Raw genomic sequence first — 27,583 nt, forward strand, 5'->3', positions numbered from 1 at the left:
TTTTGTATCAAGGGAATTGTTTATTAGATCACATAGTATTATTTAAGTTGTTGTCAGTATGTGTGTGCCCTCCTTATCCACAGTCTCAGCCTCCATGAATTTAACTCAAGGTAGATCCTAAGACCACACTGGAGGGCCTCAGAGGACTTCCCAGACATGACTGGAAGGGTTGAGAACTTCTGGCTGGAGGACTCACAAAGAACCTCCTGGACATGAATGGAAGTGCCTTTTGGTTGCATCTGGGAGGTTTTCTGAGCCCTCCAGATATCACCAGAAGGCCCTTCCCGTCGCATCCGGAGGTCAAGTGAGGGCCCCAACCCACAGAATTGGTTATCCGTCTGTTTTGGTATCTGTGGGGGTTCGGGAAGCAGAGGCGAGACCTGTACTAAAAAGGAATGAGTGAAACTTCTTACAGACTCCAAGCATTTATGTGGCTGCTCTCCTTTAAGGAGTGTAGGATATGCTGTCAGACTGGAGCTCCAACGATATGGATTGGAGCTCCAACGATATGGATATGGAGCTCCAACGATATGGTGTGGCAATATGGATTCTTCCCATTCTGAGTTCCTCAATGCTTTGATGCGCTGACAGGCTTGTTTTCCAAGGAATGAAGTTCTTTCTGCACTCTAAGCATTGATAATGGCTTCTCCCCTGTGTGGGTTCTTTGATGCTTAGCCAGGGATGAGCTATCACAGAAGCTCTTTCCACACTCCAAGCATTTCTAAGGTTTCTCCCATGCGGGGGTTTCTCTGATGCACAGTCAGGCTTGAATTCATCCTAAAGCTCTTTCCACACTAAAAGCATTGATGTGGTTTCTCCCCTGTGTGAGTCCTTTGATGCAAAGTCAGGTGTGAGCTCCTATTGAAGCTCTTTCCGCACTCCATTGATATGGCTTCTCCCCTGTGTGGGTCCTTTGATGCCACACACACTTCAATACCTTTATTGGCATATTAAAAGTTTACAGAGAATAAATAACAATAAAATAGAACAGCTTTAAAGATGTTAACTTCAAACTTTGGCCTTAGAGACTACCGCTAGAAATTCCGCCACCAGGTTGGTAATAGGAGGGGAGTAATCACTGAGAAGAATTGGGAAAGGATCAACAAGGGAAACAGGAAGAGAAGAAAGAGAAGAATCAAGTAAGTGAGACCTGAGGTTGTGATGAGCAGTGCACTGAAGGAGCATATGATCCAGAGTATCTGGTTCAACTGAACAAAATAAACATAATCTATTTAGACGCGAGTTTTACAAAATCTCCCTTGGTGTAATGCCAATGGAAAGATATTCAGTCTCGCCAGCATAAAAGCCCGCCTTTTACTAGGGTTAGTAAGTTGGGTAAAATAGTTTGCAGGACGGCCAAGAGAAGGGGAAAAACCAAAAAAGAGAGGCAAGCAGGTCGGATTTAAGCTAGGCAAGAATTGTGTATTCTTGCTCCCAAAGTTTGAGTTTAATGAGATGATGCGCTTTTTGAAGGTCCAAATCAGCTAAGAGTTCAGGAGAAAGATCTAAAGATAGTTTGGCATCAATGAGTTTAAATCAGTTGGATGAAAAAGCGTCTATTGATAGATCTAAGAGAATAGGAGTGGATATTAAGATTGAGTCTAAGCCAAAACTTAAAAGTGGAAGTCCAAGCTACAGTAGTGGGGAGATGAATACCCAATTCCAAAATCATAGTGGACAGCCTAATTAGGTTTGGAACTCCAAGAATTCTTCTCAAAAATTTAGCAGTTACTTTGTCTATCTCCTGATTAGCTGCTTCAATCCAAACAGCTACTCCATAAAGTAATTGAGGAAAAACTTGAATTTGGAGAACATGAATGGCAGCAGGGATGTACTGGTTGCCCTTATAAAAATGGAATTGGGCAATTGCGTTTTGAGATAGCAGAGCTGAAGAGATAGCAGATCTACGATGGTACAACCAAGCATTGATACGGTTTCTCCCTTGTGTGGGTCCTTTGATGCTTAGCCAGGTTTGAGCTCACACTGAAGCTCTTTCCACACTCCAAGCATTGATATGGCTTCTCCCCTGTGTGGGTCCTTTGATGCTTAGTCACCTGTGAGCTCCAACTGAAGCTCTTTCCGCACTCCAAGCATTGATACGGTTTCTCCCCTGTGTGGGTCCTTTGATGCATAGTCAGTGTTGAATTCATCCTGAAGCTCTTTCCACACTCCAAGCATAGATATGGCTTCTCCCCCGTGTGGGTTCTTTGATGCACAGTTAGTGTTGAGCTCTGACTGAAGTTCTTTCCACACTCCAAGCACTGATATGGCTTCTCCCCTGTGCGGGTCCTTTGATGCGTAACCAGGGATAAGCTCCTACTGAAGCTCTTTCCACACTCCAAGCATTGATGTGGTTTCTCCCCCGTGTGGGTTCTTTGATGCTCAGTTAGGGTTGAGCTCTGACTGAAGCTCTTTCCACACTCCAAGCATTGATATGGTTTTTCCCCTGTGTGGGTCCTTCGATGCTCAGTCAGCTGTGAGCTCACACTGAAGCTCTTTCCACACTCAAAGCATTGATATGGTTTCTCCCCTGTGTGGGTCCTTTGATGCACAGTCAGGTTTAAGCTCCTACTGAAGCTCTTTCCACACTCCAAGCACTGATATAGTTTCTCCCCTGTGTGGGTCCTTTGATGCACAGTCAGCTGTGAGCTCACACTGAAGCTCTTTGCACACTCCAAGCATGGTTTCTCCCCTGTGTGGATCCTTTGATGCAAAGTCAGGTATGAGCTCACACTGAAGCTCTTTCCACACTCCAACATTGATATGGTTTCTCCCCTGTGTGGGTCCTTTGATGCTTAGCCAGGTTTGAGCTCACACTGAAGCTCTTTCCACACTCCAAGCATTGATACGGTTTCTCCCCTGTGTGGGTTCTTTGATGCTCAATAAGTTTTCCACTTACAGTGAAGCTCTTTCCACACTCCAAGCATTGATACGGTTTCTCCCCTGTGTGGGTTCTTTGATGCACAGTAAGATTTCCACTTTCAGTGAAGCTCTTTCCGCACTCCAAGCATTGATATGGTTTCTTACCTGTGTGGGTGCTTTGATGCAAAGTAAGGGTTGAGCTCGTACTGAAGCTCTTTGCACACTCCAAGCATTGATACGGTTTTTCCCCAGTGTGGGTTCTTTGGTGCACAGTCAGTGTTGAGCTCTCACTAAAGCTCTTTCCACACTCCAAGCATTGATATGGTTTCTCCCCTGTGTGGGTCCTTTGATGCAACTTCCGGTATGAGCTTGTACTGAAGTTCTTTCCACACTCCAAGCATTGATATGGCTTCTCCCCTCTGTGGGTCCTTTGATGCACAGTCAGGTATGAGCTCGTTCTGAAGCTCTTTCCACACTCCAAGCATTGATATGGTTTCTTCCCTGTGTGGGTTTTTTGATGCGAAGTCAGGTGTGAGCTCACACTGAAGCTCTTTCCACACTCCAAGCATTGATATGGTTTCTCCCCTGTGTGGGTCCTTTGATGCACAGTCAGGTTTGAGCTGGTACTGAAGCTCTTTCCACACTCCAAACATTGATATGGTTTCTTCTGTGTGGGTGGGAACCTGTGTGGGTTCTTTGATGCACAGTCAGGGTTGGGATCTCACTGAAGCTCTTTCCAGACTCCAAGCATTGATATGGATTTTCCCTGGTGTGGGTTCTTTGATGTCTTCTTAGTTGTGATTTGCTGCTGAAGATCTGTGTACATTGGGGGCACTTCTCCTTTGTCTTTCCAATTCCCTTTTGTGGTTTAACTGGGATGACAATGAAATCTTCATTCTGATGAGTATCAGATTCATTTTGCCATTTCTCTTTCTCATTTCCCTTCTGCATCCTTGATCTTTCTGCTGTGCAGGTTTCTCCCTTTTGCATATCTTCTCTGTGTGAATTTTGCTGAGTAGTAATGCTGGATGTACAACTGATTCTCTCCTGGTGCAATGGAAGCCTCTTTCTTCTCTGCCCTTTGAGATGTTCCTGCTTGATCAGGATTTCATGTCCCTCATAATCCTGATAAACAACTCAGTGAGGGTCTAATCCTTTCCAATTTTCCAGTGCTGTCGCAGCAGTGCTGGTCTCTAAAAGTCACTTCCTGCAGGTCACATGTAGTTGTTTCCAGTGACACCCCACATGGCTCCCTCTGGTCTTCACTGTCTTCTCTGTAGCTTGCTGCAATGAGAGGGAAACTTGTTTAGCAGCACAATAGAGAAACGGGACCTCTAACACACACATCTAGGTGTATATACTCAGAAGTAGACCCCAGTGGGTTCAGTGGCACTGAATTCTGTCCTTTCTACACCGGGGCTTGTCGATGAATGTGTTTGTTTTTTAAAAAATGGCAATAAATACTGAATGAGCTTGAGCACTATCAAACAAATAAGCCTGGAGGGACAGTTCCACATAAGCTGGAGATCAGCCAGGGCACTTCTGCAAAAGCCTCTTTCGATGGTGCTGGTGCTGGTGTCAGGACATGCTCAGCCAAACCTCGATTAGGATAAAGCAGTTACTACACCCACCTGAAAGGAGAAACAGGCAGGAGGCAGCCTAGGACAGAAGAGAAGATCTGGGAGGAGAACGACTGAAACTAAGGGATCCAAGAGTGCAGTGGAATATTCCTCTACAACAGTGGTTCCCAAACTTGCTAGCACCAGGACACACTTTTTTAAAACGACACTCTATTGGGACCCACCTAGCTTTATGAGACTAAAAAAATATTTCACTTTACCACCCGCTCATGCTTCGGTCTTCATTCTTTCTACTATTGTTGGGGGAGGGGACAACCACCTCCTGGAGCACTGTTGAGTTCCACAGTCATCAGATCTGACTGGTGGCCTTGCATTCCCGTTTGCTTTGGACCAAGGCACGGTCACCTACTCATGAGTAAGCGCGTACATGCTTCTCCATTATTGTTTTCATAGGGCTCAATACATTTTACTTGTCAGCTATCAGCTTGTCAGTTTCACAACCCACCAAAAATTTAAACTAAGCTCTGATATTTGCTCTCTCTTAGGTGTGGAGAGAGTCCCTTGACACCTCAGGAAAGAGGGTCTAAGGGGTCAGGGCCTCTAGGCTCCAGTCTGCTCACAGGATGGCGGTCTTGTGGGGTGGATAGGAGCCGTGCTGTACGCAGACAGATGCAGATTCTTGGAAATGGCCTCCCTTTTTCTTCTCCATTAGAAACAGTTTTAGAAGTCAGCAATAAGAAAATTCTGACTTCAAAGTATTAAGTTCTCAAAACTCAAGAAATCGGCATCTCTAGAAGAAATAGAGTTGGTGGTGAGTCATTTACTTTGGACTATTTATCTAAAGAATGTCCAAGGAGAGCGGCAAGCTTCCAAGGCCTTGAGTAAACAAGCGGCAAACCTTTAATCTGTGACTGATGGAGAAATACGGAACACAGCTGGCTTGTATCATCAGTCACAGCTCCACATCCTGAATGCTTTGGGACTAGCAAAGAGAACTATGTTTGAATAATTAGCTGATTATATGGATCTGAAGAGTTGTATGTTTGGACGTGTGTACATTACCACTAAGAAGATATAAGTTGGAGACATCATAGGAAATCCCCCCCCCCTTTCTATGGGAAAAGGTGCACCCTTTGATTTGTAATTTTGATGGTAAAGAAGGGAGTATAATAAAAAGAAACACGCAACAATCTGAAGTGGAACCATTTTGATTGTCAGGTTGGCAGCAGACCAGCACAGGGAGTCTTAAAGACACAGTTTACTCTATTGGCTGCTAGGTGTTTCTGAGGTGATGGAACTTGGGGGAAAATATAGAAGTGCCAAATATGAACATGTCAATAGAAAAAATTTATGAAATAGTTGAAATTGATATTTTATCAGAAAGATTACATGATGATGGTAAATTAGATAGAATTAAGAATATATGGGAACCATTTTACAATTGGTTAGAAATAGAACAAAATAATTAAGAAGATGTGTCAGATCTGTAGTTGTTTGAAGGAAAAAAAAAAAACCAAAACTGTACTCTAGTGGAGAACTAATGTATCTTTCCTTTGTATTTCCCCGACCTACGTATGTACCTTTGTACCTACCCCAAATCTGAATTTAAAAAAAGATGCATTGCAACCCACCAGTTGGTTCCAACCCACAGTTTGGGAACCTCTGCTCTACAACATTTTGGAGGACTCAGACATGATTGATAGGGCATCCACTCCACACCTGAATTGCATCGGCCATCTGTGGCAAGCAGGAAGCTTTTGGGAACTATCAAACACCTGGACCGTGTGCGTGCGTGCGTGCGTGCGTGCGTGAACATAAACAACAACCCTGTAATAATTTCACGTGGTGTTCCTCCTTATCTGCCAAATGAGTCTCTGGCATAATTCCCCACAACCTGTGTGATATCCTCTTCCACTGTAATGAATCCAGACTGAGCAGCACAGGATTTGAGGGAAGCCCCCTTACACCAAAGATACCACTATGCTGGACAGATCTGTGGATTAAATTCTATGCCGCCGTAGTCACGCCACCAGCATGCAGAGAACAAGGGGCAGAGGCAGGAGGGTGATGGACAGGGGAGGTGGTGTGGCAAATCCTATGCCTGGATCCTGGTCACGACCTCAATGGTGCCCTAAAGCTGCACTGACTTCAGAGGTGGTGCAAGTTAAAAGGTACTCACTGGAATCAGAGAGCAAAACAAAATGTCACTTTTCTCCTCTCTACACTCCAGCTTGGGGACCCTTCCTCACAACAGAAACTGCCCTCCTTTCTGGGGAGACTCTGCTCTGGTTAGGATGAGTCAGCACAGCACAGCTCAACTGTACTGGTCTCATTGCCTGGAAGCCCTTCACAGAAGCTTGACTCCTGCATTTGCTGGGTGGGGCTGATTTGGGACTGTCTTCCATCAGGGTCCAGCGTCCTTGGAGGCTGTGGTGTGGAGAGGAAAGTGGGGGGCAAGAGCATCAGTCGCTCAAATCACACTGACATTTTCAGACTGCAGCTCAGCCAAGCTGCTGTCCTGGCTTGCAGGTGATGAGATCGGAATGGCAGAGATGTGCTGTGCTGACTCATCCTCAACAGCACCAACTTACCCGGGGGGGGGGGGGGGAGTTTCTACTGTGCCAAAGAATTCCCTCCTCAGCTTGCACACTGCTCTGAAGCTACTGCTGTGTTAAGTACATAAAGTACCTGCTGATTTCTGTTCTTCCTGGAGATCCTGGAGAAACACACACTCCCCTTCTTCCAGCTGGGAAATGAAGGTAGGTTTGGGAAATTCCTCTGAGAAATAAACAAGGAGATGAGATGCTTCAGTCTACACCATAGCAAGGCTCTCCCAAGAGACCTGATCCTAGGCAGACCCCCATCTGTGATGACCATGATAAAGACTCTGGCTAGGCCTGACTCCATCTTGTAGGCCAGAAGCCGTTTTGAAGCTGCTGTCCAGGTGAGTGTAAGGAAGTCCAAGAGTTTAGTTTTCTTGTTTTAAGACTGCCTGTGTGGGTATTTACTCCCTGAAGTAACAAAATGCCGTTCAGCAACGTGTAACTGTCGCGGTTTGTGCTCTCTCAGACTTCTCACACTCCCCCACCTCACTGGCTTGACAACGTCCAGTGAGTCAGAGATTTTAAAAAATCAGCAAACAGCCACTACAAAAGGCTCTGAGGTTCGGAGAGACCACGTGCAATGGAGCGCAGCCCCTCCAAGGTTCAGAAAACCTCCCAGACACAACCGGAAGAAGGTTCCAGTCATGACTGGGAGGTCTGTAGTGGGGCAATCCGGGGGTTCGGCATCCCTGGGGAGGCAAATGAGTGGATGCCGACTCTGGATAAAGGGGCCCGACCTGTATTTCAAGGTGGTTTGTTTAATTGCATCCTGCATTAAATTACCTATCAAGTGATATGCAGAGCTCAATACAGATATAGAGGAGTAACGGGATTTATATCCCCTTTCCCCTCCGAAGGATCCCAATCCCACTCACCCCCCCCCAATACAGTGCGCCTTTTTGGTACAGCTTCACCAGCGGGGAAGGGATAAAGGGCTGACTTGAACATAAGAGTTCTGCCTCCACAATAAGGAGGAAAATTATGATTTGGGCTGCAGAGAAAACCAAGAGAAGGATGACTCAAGTTGCCAGTTCCTCTGCGTGGCTCTGATGCCGGAATAGGGCTGGCAAAGCAGCAGGTTCCAAAGGCCTCTCTTGACACCATCACAGACCAAGTCCAAGAGGGCATCATCCACAAGCCCTGGAGGTGTGGAGGTGATCAGGCAAATGGAGAAGGCTCTTGGTATGAGGAGAAGATAAAAATAAACTTGACTCCTTTAAGGGCAGATCCAAAGGTTTGGCATGTGGGGGGGGGGGGGACTGTCACAGATTCACTTCCCAGCTTCTCTCCCCCCACCTGGGGAGCCTTCAGTCTCCCCTCACCTGGGGGCTTCTCTTCCTCTCCCTTCACTGGCTGAGCCTAGCTGTCTCCCACCCTCACTTGGGGGCTTCTCTCCCTCAACTCCCCTCCCTCTCCCTCAACAGCCTGGGACCCCCATTCACGCCTTTGCAAATGGGGGGAGTCACGATTTCCCACCTGGAGGTTCCTCTCCCCCTCCTCTTCCAGCCTCTTCAGCCTGGGACCCCCATTCAGCCCCATACAAATGGGAAGTGTCACTGTCTGTCTTTCCAGCCCCCTGCCCTTCCCTGCCCGGGCTCTGAGCCTCTCTGTCTGCCCCACCTGGGGGCTCCTCTCCCCCTTCCTCTTCTCTTTTCTTCCAGCCTCTTCAGCCTGGGACCCCCATTCAGCCCCATACAAATGGGAGGTGTCACTGTCTGTCTTTCCAGCCCCCTGCCCTTCCCTGCCCGGGCTCTGAGCCTCTCTGTCTGCCCACCTGGGGGCTCCTCTCCCCCTTCCTCTTCTCTTTTCTTCCAGCCTCCTCAGCCTGGCACCCCCATTCAGCCCCATACAAATGGGAGGTGTCACTGTTTGTCTTTCTAGCCCCCTGCCCTTCCCTGCCTGGGCTCTGAGCCAGTCATCTGCCTGCCCCTCTGTGGGCTTCTCTCCCACCCCCCTTCCCTTCCTTTCCACCCACTGCAGCCCCAAGACTCTGCTTTGCCCTCCAAACAGGGACTCACCAGAGAAGGCAGCTGAGGCCAGTGGGGGGAGGGAAGTGGCTTCCAACTCAGTCTCCCTCCTGCCCCCCCATTTGCCCCTCTAGGAATCTGGAGCTGCTTAACTTACCCCTTCGAGAGCCAAGATGAAAGACTGCAGCAGAGGCTCTTCCAAGCCTGCAGGAGTGATGAGTGGAGGGGCTGGGAGGGAGGGGCTGGGCTCTTTGCAGGGACTCTTGGAAGCACCCCAAGGTGACTGAGGCGCAGGAGGACCAGGGCAGGTGCAACAGGGACAGGAGATGCCTTCAGTGGGGGGAGGAAGAGCCTGAGATACTGTCTCTGAGTGGAGGGGCTGGAAGGTCTTTGCAGGGACTCTTGCAAGCACCCCAAGGTGACTCAGGCGCAGGACAATTTTCACAATGGAGAGAGGTGAAAAGGGGAGGGCCCCAAGGATCTGTCCTAGGACCAGTGCTTTTCTACCTGTTCATAAGTGACCTGGAGACGGGGTGAGCAATGAGGTGGCCAAGTCTGCGGAAGACTTTTTCAGAGAGCTGAAGACCAGAAGAGATTGTGAGGAGCTCCACAACCAAAATGGCAGGTGCATTTGTGCTCAATGGTGCAAAAAAAATCAAAACTTCACATATAGGCTAATAGGTTCTAAGCTGATTGTGACAGATCAGGAGACAGATCTTGGGCTGCTGGTGGACAACTCTATCAATGTATCCACTCAATGCGAAGCAGCAGTGAAGAGGGTAAATTCCATGCTTGGGATCATTAGAAAAGGCATTAAGAATAAGACGGCTAACATTGTAATGCTGTTGTATAAATAATATGGTAAGGCCACACCTGGAGTGTTGTGTCCAGTTCTGGTTGCCACATCTCAAAAAGGATATAGTGGAAATGGAAAAGGTGCAGAAGAGAGCAACCAAAATGATTGCTGGGCTGGGGCACCTCCCTTATGGCTGTGGGGGGGGGGGTCCTCTTCAGTCTAGGACAGTGGTTCCCAACCTGTGGTCCCTGGACCACAGGTGGTCCGCGAGACCCTGAAAAGCAGTCCACGAGGTCTCAAGAAAAAAAAAATCATCATCTTCCATCACTTCCAGTGCCCTGCCAAGCAAGCACTCCCCCATGGACCACCTGAATGTTGGCTGTGGCTGTGCGGGGTCCTCTGCCTTCTCTGGCAGGCCATGGCGAGTGCTTGCTCAGGAGATGCTTCCCAGAGAGGGTGGAGAACTGACCGCTCGTAAACATAGTTTGCACTTCCAGTGTCTCATTGTGTACTCCCCCATGGACTACCAAATTTAGTTGTATTATTAATGTGCAGGGTGTGGGGTGGGGTTGCATATGGTTCATGATGATTCCAATTTTTCCCTCAGTGGTCCACGAGCTCCAAAAGGTTGGGAACCACTGGTCTAGAAAAAAGGCACCTGAGGGGGGACATGATTGAGACATATAAAATTATGCAGGGGATGGATAGACTGGGTAGAGGGAGGTTCCTTTCCCTCTCGCACAGCATCAGAACCAGGGGACATCCACTAAAACTGAGTGTTGTGCATATGGACAGATAAACGAAAACATTTCTTTACCCACCATGTGGTTAGTCTGTGGAACTCTTTGCCACAGGATGCGGCATGTGCCTAGATGCCTTTAAAAGCGGACTGGACAAATTTCTGGAGAAAAAGTTCATCACAGGTTACAAGCCATGATGGGTATGTGCAACCTCCTGGTTTTAGAACTAGGCTATTTCAAGGGAGGGCACCAGGATGTAGGTCTTTTGTCTTAGCTGAGTTAAGACAATCCACTGAGTTTTGAGTTAAGAAATCCACTTTTTGTTCCATAATGCGGTTGTGTTTTCCTTTTCTGGTTAATTGGCCATAACTGTTGATCGAATACAGATATTCCAATGAGGTTTGTTTCACTGCATTTTGCATTAAATTATCTTTCCAAAGATATAGAACATGATGGTATTATTCTTACATACCAATTTTTTTTTCCACAATTTGGGCACTAGTGTCAAGCTCAGCTTGTTGGCCCCCTAAAGCTGGATGCCTGGTGCAACTGCTACCCCCTCCGCACCTTTAGCTATGCCACTGACTGTGATATACAGGATGCTGCACTAGATGGATCTTTGGCCTGATCCAGTGGGGCTGTTCTGATGTTAGGTGTGGTGGCCCTAAATGTGCCCATTGCAGCTGCAGGAGCTGAAAGCTGGTTGGATGCAGCAGAGATGTCTGGGCACTTTGGTCCTAAGTGGAATGAGACTCCAGTACCCCCACCCTGTTGAGACACACACCTCGAAAGATCACCTGGCTTTGCTTTGCACTCCTCCGTTCCTTGTCTGGAAGAGATCAGTTCTCTAATGACTTCTACGCTTCTTTTGGATCAGGCGAGGAAGGATCCTTTTCAGCTTCAAATTCCACCTCTCTTTCTTACAATTTTTATCCCAACTGCATCTGTTGAAACCAAGAGGAAAAAATGTACAATAGTTAAAACACTCAACAGTCCCAGGGCTAAAATACTGTCCTCCAGTGTCCCTCCTACACACCCCCTTTTCTGCACGGGTTTCAGTACTGAATGGCCCCTTCTGGCCCTCTCTGTTTCAGCTTTTAAATTGCCCATGTCTAAACCCACACCACAGGAACTGAGAGCAAACCCATAGCTGAGCATGCAATGGGGAGGTGCTGCCGTTGGTCTTCTTCTCAGCCACCTCCCCTTTCCCTCCACTGGCTGGGCTTCCAATCTGGGCATCTCCACCCACAAGGTGGGGGGGCTTCTCCTTTCTACCCACCTCTGCCCTGGGACTCCCCCTTCCCCACAACTGCATTTGGACTCAGCAGAGGGGCTGAGGTGGTGAGTCCATGTCTGCTGAGTCCACATGTTTGCTGGGGTGGAGGAGGCAAAGGAAGGGGCTTCCCTACTCACTCACATCCCCTCTCCTTTTTGCTCTTCTAGGAATCCAGAGTAGCTCCTTGTAAGGCTTAGATTTTTACAGAGGATCCCAAGTGAGGAGGCACATCACCTCTGGGCATCCCCTCCTCCTCTTCCCAGGGAGCTGCTGAAAGGATCCTTTTCGGCTGCAAACTTCAGCAAAGAGACCTGCAATGATTCAAACAATAAACAGTGTCAAAGATCCAGCATGCATGAAAAAGACAACAGAGTTCAAAAGCACCCATCGCCACAGTTTTAGGAACAGTTCGGGGCTCCAGATCCTGCTCTCCAGGGTCCCCTCCACACCCCACAGTTTTCTGCAGGGGTTTCACTGCTGAAGGGCCCCTGCTGGCCTTCTCTGTTCCAGCTTTTCCACTGTCCCTGCCAAAACCCCCACCAGAAAATCAAGCCATCCCAGAGCAGACCCAAAGTTTAGGATGCAAATGGGGGGGGGGACACACAACAGTCACAGCTCCTCTTCTCAGACCCCCCTTTCCCTTCAAAAGCTAGGCTTTGAGCTTGGCTGCCTCTGCCTCCTGGGGGCTCCTCTCCCACCCCTCTTGATTCCTTCCTACCACTGCAGTCCTGGGACGCCCCCCCTTTGCAGCATGGGAGGGGGAGCTGCTGACTCAGACACTTGAGCAGAGGAGGCAAAGGAAGGGGCAGAGCAGGAAGTGGGTTCCCACCCCCTTCTGCTCCTCTGGGAAGAGGAAGGTCTCTTTGCAGGTCGTCAAAGTCTGGACCCACCAACTCCCAGGTGCATCTCCTCCAGCTGGGCATCCCCTTCTCCTCCCTCCCCCCCCCCCCCAATGCAAGCTGATCATCTCCTCTCCCCCACCCAGGCTGCAGGTGGCTCTTCCAGGGTCTCTTTCCCCAGCATGATGTCCTGTCCCTGAGTACAGGAGGCTGGAAAGTCTTTGCAGGGGCTGTCCAGCAGCATTCCAGTGAGCCCAGTGCATGCTGGTACTTGAAGTCCTTCCCCTCCTCCTTGCCAGATACAGAGCATTCTGGGAGTTGTAGTTTTACCTTTTGCCTTGTCCCTGTGCTACTATTATAATGCTATTGTACAAATAGATGGTAAGGCCACACCTGGAGTATTGCATCCAGTTGTGGTCGCCACATCTCAAAATGACATAGTGGAAATGGAAAAGGTGCAAAAGAGAGTGACTAAGATGAACACTGGGCTGGGGCACCTTCCTTATGAGGAAGAGAAAAGAACATATTTCTTTACTCAGCATGTGGTCAGTCTGTGGAACTCCTTGCCACATGATGTGGTGATGGCATCTGGCCTGGATGCCTTTAAAATGGGATTGGACAAGTTTATGGAGGAAAATATCCATTACGGGTTACAAGCCATGATGCATATGTGCAACCTCCTGATTTTAGAAATGGGTTATGTCAGAATGCCAATGCAAGGGTGGGCACCAGGATGCAGCGCTCTTGTTATCAGGTGTGCTCCCTGGGTCATTTGGTTGGGCTGCTGTGAGATACAGGAAGCTGGACTAGATGGGCTATGGCCTGAACAGTGGGGCTGTTCTTATGGAGATTCTTTGTTTGAATTGCAGCTGATATTGGGGCTTTGCTGGCCGCCTCCTGCTTCTCTGCAGGGACTTTTCCTCTTCAGCCTGGGACCCCCATTCAGCCCCATACAAATGGGGGGTGTCACTGTTTGTCTTTCCAGCCCCCTGCCTTTCCCTGCCTGGGCTCTGAGCCTCTCTGTCTGCCCACCTGGGGACTCCTCTCCCCCTCCCTCTTCTTCTCCCCCCTCTTCAGCTTGGGACCCCCATTCACCCCCATGCAAATGGTGGTGTCGCTATTTGTCTTCCCAGCCCCCTGGCTGGGCTCTGAGTCTCTCTGCCCACCTGGGGGCTTCTCTACCCCTCCCTCTTCTCTTCCACCTACTTTAGCCTGGGACCCCCATTCAGCCCCATGCAAATGGGGGGATTTGCTGTTTGTCTTCTCAGCCCCCTGCCCTTCCCTGCCTGGGCTCTGAGCCAGTCATCTGCCTGCCCCTCTATGGGCTTCTCTCCCACCCCCCTTCCCTTCCTTTCCACCCTCTGCAGCCCTAAGATTCTGCTTTACCCCCCAAACAGGGACGCACCAGAGAAGGCAGATGGGGGGGGGGGAGAGAAGGAAGTAGCTTCCAACTCAGTCTCCCTCCTGCCCCCCCCCCATTTGCTCCTCTAGGAATCTGGAGCTGCTTAACTTAACCCTGCCAGAGCCGTAAGTAAGTGTCAAGTCCTGCACATTGGGGCAAAGTATCCAAACTGAACATAGAGGCTGTGGGTTCGGAGCTGTCTGTGACAGAGGATTCTGCCTGGTGTGTGGAAAGAAAGAAAAATCTTACATTGCAATACAAGGACGCAAGTCGGCGGCTGCCTAAAAAGCTTGTGTGCCAAGCATCTCTTTCCACAGCTTTTGATACATTCCAAAGGTCCACACAGTACATTCTTGTTTGTACATAGTTGCTGATTACCAGTAAAGATATCATCAACTATTTTACTTCCTTCCAGGAGGAGGGATTATAGGATGTCTCTTGTCTTTTCCTTGGTAGACTAAGAATATCTCCATATCTCTGTGGTCCTTCTGAGGTCTCCCAGGAAGGATACCTAAAATCAGTCAATGCCCCCACTGAACTGTCTGATGGGCTAAGCATGTTCCTTCTTTCAGCCCCTTTTATTCTTGCCACACAAAGCTCTTCCCTACATTTTCCACTGTCTACTCACTGTGTGTTGGCTCTTGAGGCAGCAGGAGTCATTCCTTAATTTACTTATTGATCCTTCTCTGCAAGACAAAGGAGGAACAAGAGATTATCCTGCTTCCCAGCCCTTTGCCCTTTTGGTAGTTTCAGCACATACTCAAGTTCATGATGGGGTCTCTAAAATGTCTCATGACAGAATACATTTCATTCAGTTTGTTTCATTCAGTTCAGCACCAGGCCAATGTACCTCCTCAACACAACTCTCAGAGGCCCATTATTCTCAGTCAAGCGAAGCCCCATCCCACAATCTTTTTGTCCTTAAAAAGCACCAGGCGTGGAGGGGTGAAACACCAGGCTCACTCCATCAACTCAGGGGAGATTGGACTAACAAGTAGCGTTACTGCCACTCCCTTAATACCAGTGTTGGAACTTCCCCTTAGGGAGCCAGGGAGTCCACTCCAGCTTCACAGGGTTCTTGGGACGCAAGATGTATTCAGGACCCCCTCAAGCCCACCTCATTCCCTAGGCCAGGGCTGCCCAAACCCCGGCCCCCGGGCCACTTGCGGCCCGCAGAGAGCCCCAATCTGGCCCCCCAGGGAGCCCCCTTCTCCAATGGGCACTCAGCCGCTGGAAACCTGCTGGAACCCTCGCTGCCCCGATGCAAGGGCTCTTCCCCAACATGACTGCTCTTTGCAGTGACAGCAATGAAAAGGCTAAGAGCAGGAGCCCCGCCCATCCACAACCCTCCCATTAGGTTAGGGAGGCTGCAGCTGAGTGCAGGCTTCTGATGGGGTGAGAAGTCTTGGGTCTGTTTGTGCTGCTTGAGTTTGGCTTGGGGGGCAGGCACTGAGGAGGGAGAGGAAACTGAGTCTATTTGTGCTGGGCGATGCAAGAGAGAAATCGAGGGATGTTTGAATGCTGCTGGAGAGCATGTCTATTCAGCAGTAAATCCCATCAGACTCAGTGGGGTTTATTCCCAGGCAAGCGTGGATCTGACTGGACTGTGAGTGTGCTTGGGGTCGGGGGCTGGCACTGCAGGAGAGAAGTCCCAGGGATGTTTGAATGCAACTGGAGAGCATGTCTACTCAGCAGTAAGTTCCATCAGAAGCTCAGTTCCATCAGTAAGCTCAGTGGGGCTTACTCCCAAGAAAGTGTGGATCCAAATGAGCTGTGTGTGCTTGGTGTTGGAGATGGACTCTGCAGGGAAGAATTTGTGGGGATGTTTGAATGCAGCTGGAGAGCATGTCTACTCAGCAGTAAGTCTCACACAGCTCTCTGCTGCTTCTAAGTTTGTTTGGTGCTGGGTGCAGGCTGGGGGAGGGACTGGGAGAGGGAGACAGGCAGCTCCCTTCCCTGTGTGAATGAGGAGAAACAAACTCCTGTCCTGAGGGGACAGGCGTCCACCAGCTCCCTGACTGATTGTGTTCCTTTGCTGCTGCTTGTTGCCAGGATTGGGGGGGGGAGTGAGAGTAAAAACATGCTCCTGCATGGGGGGGAGAAGCCCCCTCTGACTCCTCTTAAGTTTGTTCTGTACTTTTCCCAGGGAAGAGGTGTGTTATATGTGTCAGGAATTATTTTAACAACCCCCCTTTTCTGGATCTCATGTGTATTACAAAAAAGCTCAGTAAAATTCACTCATTCATGCCGTCTCTAATATATTCATTTATGTAAATTTATTCAAATTTGAAATGCAAATTTCCCCTCCTCCTCCCCCCCCCCATACACACAGTGTCAGAGAGATGATGTGACCCTCCTGCCAAAAAGTTTGGACATCCCTGCCCTAGGCCAAAGCAATAATTATTTGGTGGCATAATCAACAGTCCAAGGACCAGATTTAGAGGAACACTTTTTCCACATTCAGAGACAGATGTTCAGTTTTCAAGATAAAATCTCCTCTATGGAGAATTCGTGCAGGGAAAGTGCCCTACAGGAAGACCACAGCTGCGATACCAGGACATCTGCAAGAGGGATCTGAAGGCCTTAGGAGTGGACCTCAACAAGTGGGAAACCCTGGCTTCTGAGCGGCCCGCTTGGAGGCAGGCCGTGCAGCATGGCCTCTCCCAGTTTGAAGAGACACCTGGCCAACAGTCTGAGGCTAAGAGGCAAAGAAGGAAGGCCCATAGCCAGGGAGACAGACCAGGGACAGACTGCACTTGCTCCCAGTGTGGAAGGGATTGTCACTCCCGAATTGGCCTTTTCAGCCACACTAGACTCTGTTCCAGAACCACTTTTCAGAGTGCAATACCATAGTCTCTCGAGACTGAAGGAAGCCAATGTAAGTAAAAGGAATAAACTTCATGGTTCAAAACTAAGGAGCTTACGCTCAGAAAGGTGAGTACAAAGAAGAAAATTTCCAACATAGTACAGAAAAACGCAACATCTGACTAAACCGCTCTAACATGTTCAATGTTCAACACTGTGAGGCACAGCACTGACATCACTGCCCCCCCATTTGCTGTCACTTCCATCTGCAGTACCACAGCTTGGCAGACTCCGTGGACGATACCTCTTTTAAAGCCATGCCAGCTAGTGGCCATCCCCACTTCTTGTAGCAATGAATTTCACCTGCTAAGCATGCACGGCGTGAAGCACCACCTCCTTTTCTTCATGCAAAATCTTCTGCCAATCAGTTTTTCTGGACAGCTGTGGGAAAGTAAGAATCGGGCCCTCACCTCTGGTACCCGATCCTCACTTTGTTTTACCGCCCCCAACTCTGCTATCCCAACTCTTAGCAGTCCAGGGTTCTCCTCCCTGCCCAATTTAGGTTCTTAGGCAGATCAGGCACTTAAGAGCTCACAGCTTAAATGTCAAGCAATCCTATCTTGCGCTGGAACAGGCAGGCCAGGAAGCCTGCACTATATCCAGTGCAAGACTGGGGCCTGAAGTGGCTCAACCGGAGGCAAGGGGAAACTCTTCTGCTTACCCTGGGTAACCCATCACAGCCCCAATGGATCTCCTTGGACTTGTGCCACCTCCAGAGGTGGCATATGTCCAAGGAGAATGGAGCGATTTGCAGCCGCTCCGTACTGCTCAGGGAATGGGGTTGGAATCTGGCATAACAGCCGGGTTCCAGCCCTGCCTCTGGCTCCCCACCACCCGCCCACAGGATCACCCTTCCCACGCCCTGGAACGCCTCCCTCCCAACTCCGCCCTGCCCACCCCAGATCCCTGCAGCGGCTGAGCTTAGCCAACCCAACCCTCCCTCCCCAAGTCAGTGTGAAGACTGGATGCAGCCTTCACAGCACATTTGCGACCCTCCTGGGCCAGTGCAAACACCGTTACCTTCCCACCGAGGTGGCACCTATTTATCTACTCACATTTCTACATGCTCTCGAGCTACGAGGTTTGATAGAAGGTGACAGAATGACCAGGGTAATATGCCATTAGGGCAATTGCTTAAAAGGTAATATGCCATTAGGGCAAATGCTTAGAGGCCACACTATTTTCCTTTAGGGGAAAGCTTAAAAAAAAATGGTTCTGCTGAATTGGCAGCTCTGCTAAAAATTGGCAGCTCCGCTAACTGTCAAGGTTGCCTCTTGGCAGCATAACAAGGCGTCTAGCTAGACACTAGCAAGAGATAAAACTTTAGAGGAACAACACAGATAACAACAGCAGATGGGCTTTCTTTGGCAGAAGAATGCGCATCTTAGCAAAACAGTTTGCAGTTTTAAAATTATTATTCTTTCTTGCTTTTTAGAGCAAAGGACAATGTTATCGAAGCCTTACATTAAAACACTGGAAGAATTATTTTAGGAATTGTTAGGTATTTACACCAAAGTCTCACAGAAGTGCCAAAGAGATCACCATGTCTGCTTGCCTGTTAGTTATCCTTCCAAGCCTTTAAATTAGTCTCTGCCCTTAGAGTGTAACCAACATACATAGCAATATGGAAGCTATTAGAGTAAATTTTAATTGCTTTATTTTATTAAAGGTTTGATTAAATCATAGAAACACATAGAATAGTGAAAAGCCATTTCAAGTTAAAATCATATTTAGAGAAACAGCTTAGAAAGCTGTTTTGCTAGCTTCACAGATTTGGGAATTTGGACAAGGGAGTTGAATCTCAAATCAGATAAACTCCTTTTGGCAGCAATATGCGGCCAGCCAAGCTGGGAAAACACACAAATTTACAACACTGTTGTACAGAAAGGTTTTGGTATTATCAGTTGGCAGGCTGAAATAGGGTTTTTTAGCTATCAAGACACAGAAGATAAGCAGAAACATTATTGAGAAAGCCCTGTTTGAGTTGCAACTGACATGAAATGTAATTTGTTTAAAGATAATGAGAAATGGATTTCTCACTTAAAGGAAATCCTTTATACAATGAAAGTTTGGCTTGTTTTATATTAAAATATAAGAAAGGTATACCACTGTAGACCCCTTAAAGGTACTCAGAGTAACTGGTCACAAACAGAATTAAGGCCTAGAGAAAACTATTAAAGGAAAGTTCAAAGGACCTTGCTTAACAAAGGTTGGCAGAGAGCCCCACAGTGTTTTGCTGAGAACAGGAGAAGGAATGTGGGAAAAGGCAGGTGGCTCATACAAGGCCATCTTAATCAAGAATGCCAAGAAATAAGGTCTGAAGACTTGCCAAAAGGCCAGTTCTGAATAAAAATAAGGTTACAGTGCACTCTACTGGTTCTTGAAAACACTGTATTCCATATGTTTAAATGTCTAATTTTGCCTTATTTGGAAACTGTAACTTGAAGCTCACCAATCAAGTGTCTCTGAAGCTATCTACAGCCTATTAAGAGTGAAGCCCCATCTATGATGTTAAACTTCAGCCAATGAGAAGTTCAAAACCTTCAAACAAAGGACCCAAAATGTTATAAAGGGTCTGGCTAAGATTGACACTTGCTCTCAGTGCTTTGGACAGGAGTCTCTTGAGACAAAATAAACAAAAAGCTGGCAATGAAATAAAAACTTGCAGACAATCACCCTTGACTACTGAGTCTTGCTTTTGAACCTTGCAACACCTTACAACAGGTTGGCTGGAGCTGGGACAAGCAACGGGAGCTCACCTTGTGCAGGTTCAAACTGCCAAACTTGCAGTCAGCAGGCTTGTCGACTCACCAGTTTAACCCACTGAGCCACCACATCCTTACAAGTTAAGATTACACACACATAAATCAAGATAGCAACTGCAAGAGATACAGACTTCCAGAAACACATCAGTCTAAAATAACAAAGCTAGCTTTCTGACTATACTTAGTGAGAGCTATATCTATCTCTCACCTGGTTCTGCTGACCACTGGAGACAAATGGCACTTAGGCTACTTGTTGAGACTGGCACCCAAGATAGACAAAGGGCTGAAGACATGAGCAGCAGGCAGGGCCACTCACTGCCCAACAGAAACACTTAGGCCCCCTTCAGGATCTCTTTTTATGATAATTACACCTGCACTAGCCAACCAGGTTGCAAGATGGTCCGAAACTTCTAAAGAGACTGGCTACTAATGGTCTCTGCTCTTACCCCTCCCAACTAAAATTACGAAGCTGAAGAGAATCTTCCTTGCTAAGTACATTCTCTCCAAAAAGATGCACTCTACTCTGTGACTGGCTACCTGCTCTTCCTGGCCACTGAAGAACAGATAACAAATTCCTTTCTCCAACTAATTGCCTCCTTTCCCACCAGCTACAGAGAGGCAGTGGGTTCTTTGATGTCCTCTCAGATGTGAAATAACACTGAAGCTTTTTCCACACTCCAAGCATTTATATGGTTTGTCCCCTGTGTGGGTTTTTCGATGCACAGTCAAGGCTGAGCTGCTTCTGAAGCTCTTCCCACACTCCAAGCATTTATATGGTTTCTCCCCTGTGTGGATTCTCCGATGCATAGTAAGTGATCCACTCTCAGGGAAGCTCTTTCCACACTCCGTGCATTTATAGGGTTTCTCCCCTGCATGCCTTCTTTGATGAACCCTCAGATTAGAGGGCTGACAGAAGCTCTTTCCACACTCCAAGCATTGATATGGTTTCTCCCCTGTGTGGGTCCTTTGATGAAAAGTCAGGCTATCTCTCCTGCTGAAGCTTTTTCCACACTCCAAACATTTGTATGGTTTCTCCTCTGAGTGGCTTCTTTCATGTACAGTCAGACTTGAGCTAAAATTGAAGCTCCTTCCACACTCCAAGCATTTATATGGCTTCATCCCAGTATGAGCTCTTTGATGGGCACTAAGTTTCCCACTATCAGTGAAGCTCTTTCCACACTCCAAGCATTTATACGGTCTTTCCCCTGTGTGGATTCTTTGATGGACAGTCAGGCTTGTGCTAATACTAAAGCTCTTTCCACACTCCAAGCATTTATATGGTTTCTCCCCAGTGTGGGTTCTTCGATGTACAGTGAGGTGTCCAGACTGACTGAAATACTTTCCACACTCCAAGCATTGATATGGTTTTATCCCTGCGTGGCTTCTTTGATGGAAAGTGAGGGTTAGGTTCGCAGCAAAGCTTTTTCCGCACTCCAAGCATTTATAGGGCTTCTCCCCTGTGTGGGATCTCTGATGCACGGTCAGGCTTGAGCTCACACTGAAGCTCTTTCCACACTCCAAGCATTTATAGGGCTTCTCCCCAGTGTGGGATCTTTGATGCAAAACTAAGCTTGAGCTCACACTGAAGCTCTTTCCACAAGTCAAACATTTATATGGCTTCTTCCCTGTGTGGGATCTTTGATGCACAGTAAGCTTTCCACTGTCAGTGAAGCTCTTTCCACACTCAAGACATTTATATGGCTTCTCCCCTGTGTGGGATCTTTGATGCACTGTCAGTTTTGCACTTTCGGTAAAGCTCTTCCCACACTCCAGGCATTTATATGGCTTCTCTCCTGTGTGAATTCTTTGGTGCATAGTCAGGTATGCGCTCTGACTGAAGCTCTTTCCACACTCCAGGCATTTATATGGCTTCTCCCCTGTGTGGGTTCTTTCATGCACTTTGAGGTGTGTGCTCTTACTGAAGCTCCTTCCACACATCAAACAAGTATACGGTTTCTCCCCTGTGTGAGTTCTGTTATGTTCATTCAGATGTGAGCTTTTCCTGAAGCTCTTTCCACACTTCAGGCATTTATATGGTTTCTCCCCTGTGTGGGTTCTTTGGTGGACAGTAAGATGTCCACTAACAGTGAAGCTCTTTCCACACTCAATACATTTATATGGCTTCTCCCCTGTGTGGGTTCTTTGATGCACAATCAGGCTATAGCACCTACTAAAGCTCTTTCCACACTTCTGGCACTTATGTGGTTTCTCCCCTGTGTGAGTTCTTTGATGGACAGTAAGTTTTCCTCTCTCGGTGAATCTCTTCCCACACTCCAAGCATTTATATGGTTTCTGCCCTGTGTGTGTTCTTTGATGCACAGTCAAGCTTGAGCTAACACTGAAGCTCTTCCCACACTCCAAGCATTTAAATGGTTTCTCCCCTGTGTGGCTTCTTTGATGCACAGACAGTTGTGAGCCTACACTGAAGCTCTTTCCACACTCCAAACATTTATATGGTTTTTCCCCTGTGTGGGTTCTCTGATGTGTTCTATGTGTTGATTTACCACGTATGCTCGTAGCACATGGAGGACATTTTTCCTTCCTCTTAGTTTCATTTTTTGGATCGGCTGCGATGACTCTTAAATCACCACCCTGAAAAGCATCAGATTTATTTCTCCGTTTCTTGGACTGGTTTCCCTCTTGCTTTTTGGATCTGTGTTGATGCTCTGCTTCCTCCCTTGTGTGGATCTTCTCATGGGACGTAAGATGTGTGCCTGTACTGAAGCTCTTTGTCCTCTCAGGGCATTCAAATGATTTCTTTCCTATGTGGATTTTGCTGTGGTTATTAATGTTGGATTTACAACTGGTTTTTTCTTGGTGCAAAGTAAGTTTATCCCTTCTCTTCCCTTTGTGTTGCTCCTGTTGCACTAGGATTCCATGGTGGTCGTATTCCTGACAAACAACAGATATTGTCATGGGTACTGGTGCTGGGCTTCCCTCCTGCCTTCCTGATCCGTCTTGGGCTCTGTGAGTCACTTCCTCTACACCAAGTGCTTCTGGTGACACTCCACATGGCCCCACCAGCTCCTCATTGTCTTGGGTTTTGCTTCCTGAAATAGAAAGATAATCTTGATTAGCAGAGAAACAGAGAAGCACTGGCATACAAATGGGGGGCTGGGGGGCCATCGGGCAAGGGTGCCACCCTCAGGGGGGTGCCACCACTAGTGAACAAAATCACTAAAACCACAATTTGTACGAATAATACCATCGTGTTATATACCATTTGATGCGTAATTTACAGCAGAATGCAATGAAACAAACCACACTGAAATACCTGTGTTCTACCAAAAGCTATTACTAAATAACCAGAAAAGAAAAACACAACTGCCTTATGCCACAAAAAGTGAATTTCTTAACTCAAAAGCTAATGAGGTGTTATTATGACATAGCATGGAACCAATAAGATGTTATTATGGGTCAGCTCCCTCTTCCCTGTATCAGAGCTAATACTAGAACTACTAGAGATTCAGTTGTGTGAGCGTCATCACATTTTTGTTGGTTACTGATTGATTGGGTAACCTGTACTGCTCTACAGTAAAAAGAATATAGTTAATGGGGCTGACAGCCTGAATTGGTGATGCCACTGGTGGGAAGGTTGGGTGTTGTACACTGGCTTAGAATTTCTAATTCACCCAATTTGAGTTGAGTTTCTGTTGTATGTACAGGACACATGCAGGAAAAGACATGTTCATGTGAATGAGTAGTGCTGGTTAGTGCTTAATTTCTAAAGGGAGAGGGGCTTAGCTTGGGAGAAAAGAACATCCCATCCTAGCTCTGATGAGGAAAAGAGGGTCAAAGGAGAGAAATTTTGTGAGATGTCAATGTGAAAGGGCAGAGCAAAGCCACAAAAATGTTCACTAATCACTGCTGAATCTATTTCCTTGAAGTGAGTAAACACAACACCCCAAAGGACAGGATCCACAATGACAGGTGAATTTGAATCTGTGACCCTTCCAGTTGCTAAATTTCTACATTTCAGCAACTTGAAGCGGGCTAAGTTGCTGGTTCTAAGCAACTTGGAGTAACTGTGTAAGCAAACTGGTGTGTTTTAACTCTTATTTCCTATCTCTCTTTTAATATATACCTTCATACATGACTGTTTGGAGATATTAGTTGTAAAACTATATGCCTAATAAAGGTTTGTTGTATGTTGTATGTTATGACAGGATCCACAACATAGTTAAGCAGCTACCTGCTGATCCGTCCCCTTTCTTGGAGTCCAGGCCAAAGGTGGCATCCTCTTCATTTAGCCAGGAGACATCAGGTGTAGGACATTCTTTGGAGGAAACAAAGGCAATTCTCATTTCTGGCTGCGACATATCTGGGCATTTCACATTCATCTGCTCCAATGAACCCTTCCCCAAAGTTACAAGCTCTTGTAACTCCCACACATAGGTTTGTAGCAGAAATAGCCAAGTGGAGTAGAAGCCAAAGCATTGGCTGACATTTCTAAGGCCATAAGAGGCATCAGTTGAAAGCAATTACAACAGACTTCGCTGGGGTGCCAAGAGACTTGACTGGGGTGCAAACCTTTGGCCGGGGTGCCAACCATGCCCCTTGCGGCAGAGGCTGATGTGACCAGTGTTACACATGCTTTAATCACACCCAGTGTGGGTTTTTAAAATGCTCTGGTTCCCAAACTATGGTCCGTGGACCACCAGTGGTCCATGTGGTCTCAGGAAGAAATAAAGATCACCTGTGGTTACTACCAGCATCTCACCAAGTGAGTGCTCCCCCACAGTTGGCTGCAGCCAGTCTGTTCTCCATCCTCTCTGGTAGTCCATGTGGGAGTGATAGCTCAGAAGACCACCAGAGAGTGTGGAGAACGGACTACCTGCAGCCAGCAACCACCCGCAGCTGCAACCCGCAAATCTTCTCTGCAAATAACAAATCTAATATATTAAATCTCTAATAAATCTTCTCTAATTATCACACATTTAACTGTATTTTTTGTATGCGGGTGGATGGGGTTCTGTGTGGTCCACGACAATTCCAATTTTTGCCTAAGTGGTCTTCAGCCTCCTAAAGGTTGGGAACAACTAATGGGCTATGCTTGAGAAACACCTGGAAACTGCAGCTAGGATAACGTCAAACAGCCAGGTCCTTGCTGGGGCCTGCGCATGGGAGCACATGAATCCTCTTTTATTCCTATGTGCATTTATTGCCAGACTGCTTCCAGGCTCAATTCAAGATGCTGGCTATTGAGAGCCCAGTCCTGTGCATATCTACTCAGAAGTAAGTCCCATTAGAGTCAAAGGGGCTTACTCCCAGGAAAAGGTGGATAGGGTTGGGCTGCAATTGCCAAGCCCTCAATAGTTTGGGGTGAGGAAATGTCAAGGACCAATGCTCGCCTCGTGAATCTGCTCACCAACCACTATCAACGCCTGCTGTCTGTGTCTCAAGATCTCAGAAGACAAGATCCCACAGGAAAAGTATAAAAGCCACAGGGTCCAAGAGTTGATTGGCAATGCCCTCTACAACCACTTGCAGGACTCAGACAGAGTTCCCACTCCACACCAGAATTGCACTGACAGTTGCACTGACACATCAGTTGCAAGTGGGGAACTTTTGGGAACCCTCAAAGGCCTGGAGCACACTTAGATATGCCCTTCCCTGGTAGATCCTCCCTGGCTTGCCCTTCCCAAGCCAGAAGTGGGAGGAGGTGCAATGTGGAAGCAAGTGGGTAGTTGGAGATGGTCACCCCTGGCAATTTGCTGCCTGAGGCAACTGTCTCCATTAGCCTCACGGATAGGCCAGTGCCTGTTACTCCACTGTGTGTGATGCAGCTTTCACAGCCACATCAGTGAACAGTCAGGTAGTAGAATCCTGAAATTGTCATTGGGCTGAACCCGGAAAGCTCCCTTATGCAGAGTCCGACCCTTGGTCTGTCTAGCTCAATATTGCCTGAATTGAGTGACAGCCGCTCTCCAGTGCTTCTAGTGGAGGGTCTTTCCCAGGCCAACCTGGAAATGCTGCCAGAGATTGAACCCTAGATCTCCTGCATGTACAGCAGCTGCTCTGCCATGGAGCGATGCCCCTTCCCTTGAGCTCTCTCACTTTAGAACCTTCCCGTCTCTCCAATAGGATTGCACAGATACAACATGGCATGACTTCAGCCCAGCCCAGGTCTGCAAAAAGGAAGCCAAGCAGGCATTTGCTACCTATTCTCCTGGGGAGTCACTGTCGTGCCAAATGTCAAAAGCCGACAGCAGTTCGCACTTTTAGTGTCTACAAAAAAAATAAAAAAATAAAAATAGAAAAAGGGATCCTGATTTACCCAGCGAAGTCACGTTTTCCTGATTCTCCAGCATCACTTCTGCATACAGGGCCTTCTGGTCTGGATCCAGCAGAGCCCATTCCTCCTTGTTGAAATACACAGCCACCTCCTCAAAGGACACCAGACCCTGAACAAAGATAGTCACAAATCATCCACCCAAGAAACATTTCAAACCTAACTCAAAAGGAGGAAGGAGAACCTGATATTTGCTTGCAGAGCAAAAAAACACTTGGCCTTTCCACAGTTTGAAAATGTGGTTGCTTGACCAGCTGAGTGTTTAAGATTTTGCTCATTAAGAATGAGAGAAAAATGCATCACACTAAACTTCTGTTTCTGCAAGGCCCTACGTGCAGCCCTTCAGCAAAGTTAGAGGGTCCCCTGCCAGAGCCAGCACATGCAGGCAACTCTTTGACGCCTCAGTCCATGTGCTCTGTGTAGATTGCAGAACACCCTGGTCCTGGTACATCACAAACAGCCCAACCCAATGGGCCTCTTGCGCCAGCAGAACTACAAAAGGCCCAGTGGCGGCACAAAGATAGTGGCACTGCCAGTCCAGCGTAAGCCACCATGGCAAGGCACCAGCAGCATCGAAGCCATGCCTCTGCAGACCCTGAGCTGTGCTGCTCCTGGTGAGTCAGTGGTGTGGCATTTCTAGGATAGGCAGCGGGGAGGAGAGGTTGGATCCTGGGGGCAATCAGCATGTGCCATGATCCTATCCCCTCTTCTCTCTCTCCCTATTTGCTCCTCAGACTTTTACCAGCTATATAGCCGCTGCGGGTTCGAGGAGTCACATAGGTGGCCTGAGGGTTTACATGGAGGTAAGAAAAACTGTTTTTTGCTTACACCTTCCATGTGCCTTTTTGTCATAAGCTCCATGCTATATCGTGCTGGGGGAACATCACTGGTAGATGGCCCCCAGCAAGGGAGAGCCCATCCACTCTGCTTAATTGGGTCCACTCACAGCTGCCACCTTTTCACTGTCAGCAAATACCAGCACCTGGGGCTGAGTCTATCTCAGCAAGCGCAGGGTTCTCTTGGAAGGTGAGCAAAACTTTTCCATAGAGGACACAAGGGCAAAGCACTCCTGGGCATGTGCAGAGTGCCTTATCCTTGCGGAAGCAACACTTCCTCACCTGTCCCAAGACTTGGTAGAACCTGAACCTCGACTTTTGCTTGCCCACCCAGAGCAGAACTGCCAGAAACAGTTTCCTACCTGAGAGGTGGTCAAGGGCAAGATGGTAGTAAGGCTTTCAAAAGAGCAGGTGAAGCTCAGGCTCTGCTCTGGGCAAGCTTGTTTCCTGCAAGAAGGAGCCCCGCCCCTCCTCACTCCTGCCAGTGCAATCAGATAATGCCAGTAAAGGACAGTTGCCACTTCCACACAAGGGCATTCCTGACCACATGGAGTATCTGGGAAAACAGGACCACAGTCTGAAAACAGGCAATCGGGGGACAGCAGTTGACAAGTCCCAACCCAGGCCAGGAGATCCAAGCAGCTCAGGGTCTTCTGACTGGGCACCCCAAACATTGTGCAGCACCAGAAGCCACAGGAAAGGAAGACAATCTTTCCAGCCACAGGAAGGAAGGCCCCTTCCATCGCTGTTCCCTGGTCAC

At 47.9% G+C, this 27,583-nt stretch overlaps 1 pseudogene; it reads right to left on the bottom strand.

Annotated features, from left to right (window-relative positions):
* LOC136640527 (zinc finger protein 721-like) lies at positions 1-27,583 on the bottom strand (annotated as a pseudogene).

Source organism: Tiliqua scincoides, chromosome 2 (assembly GCF_035046505.1).
Source record: "Tiliqua scincoides isolate rTilSci1 chromosome 2, rTilSci1.hap2, whole genome shotgun sequence".
In the NCBI taxonomy this organism is placed as follows: domain Eukaryota; kingdom Metazoa; phylum Chordata; class Lepidosauria; order Squamata; family Scincidae; genus Tiliqua; species Tiliqua scincoides.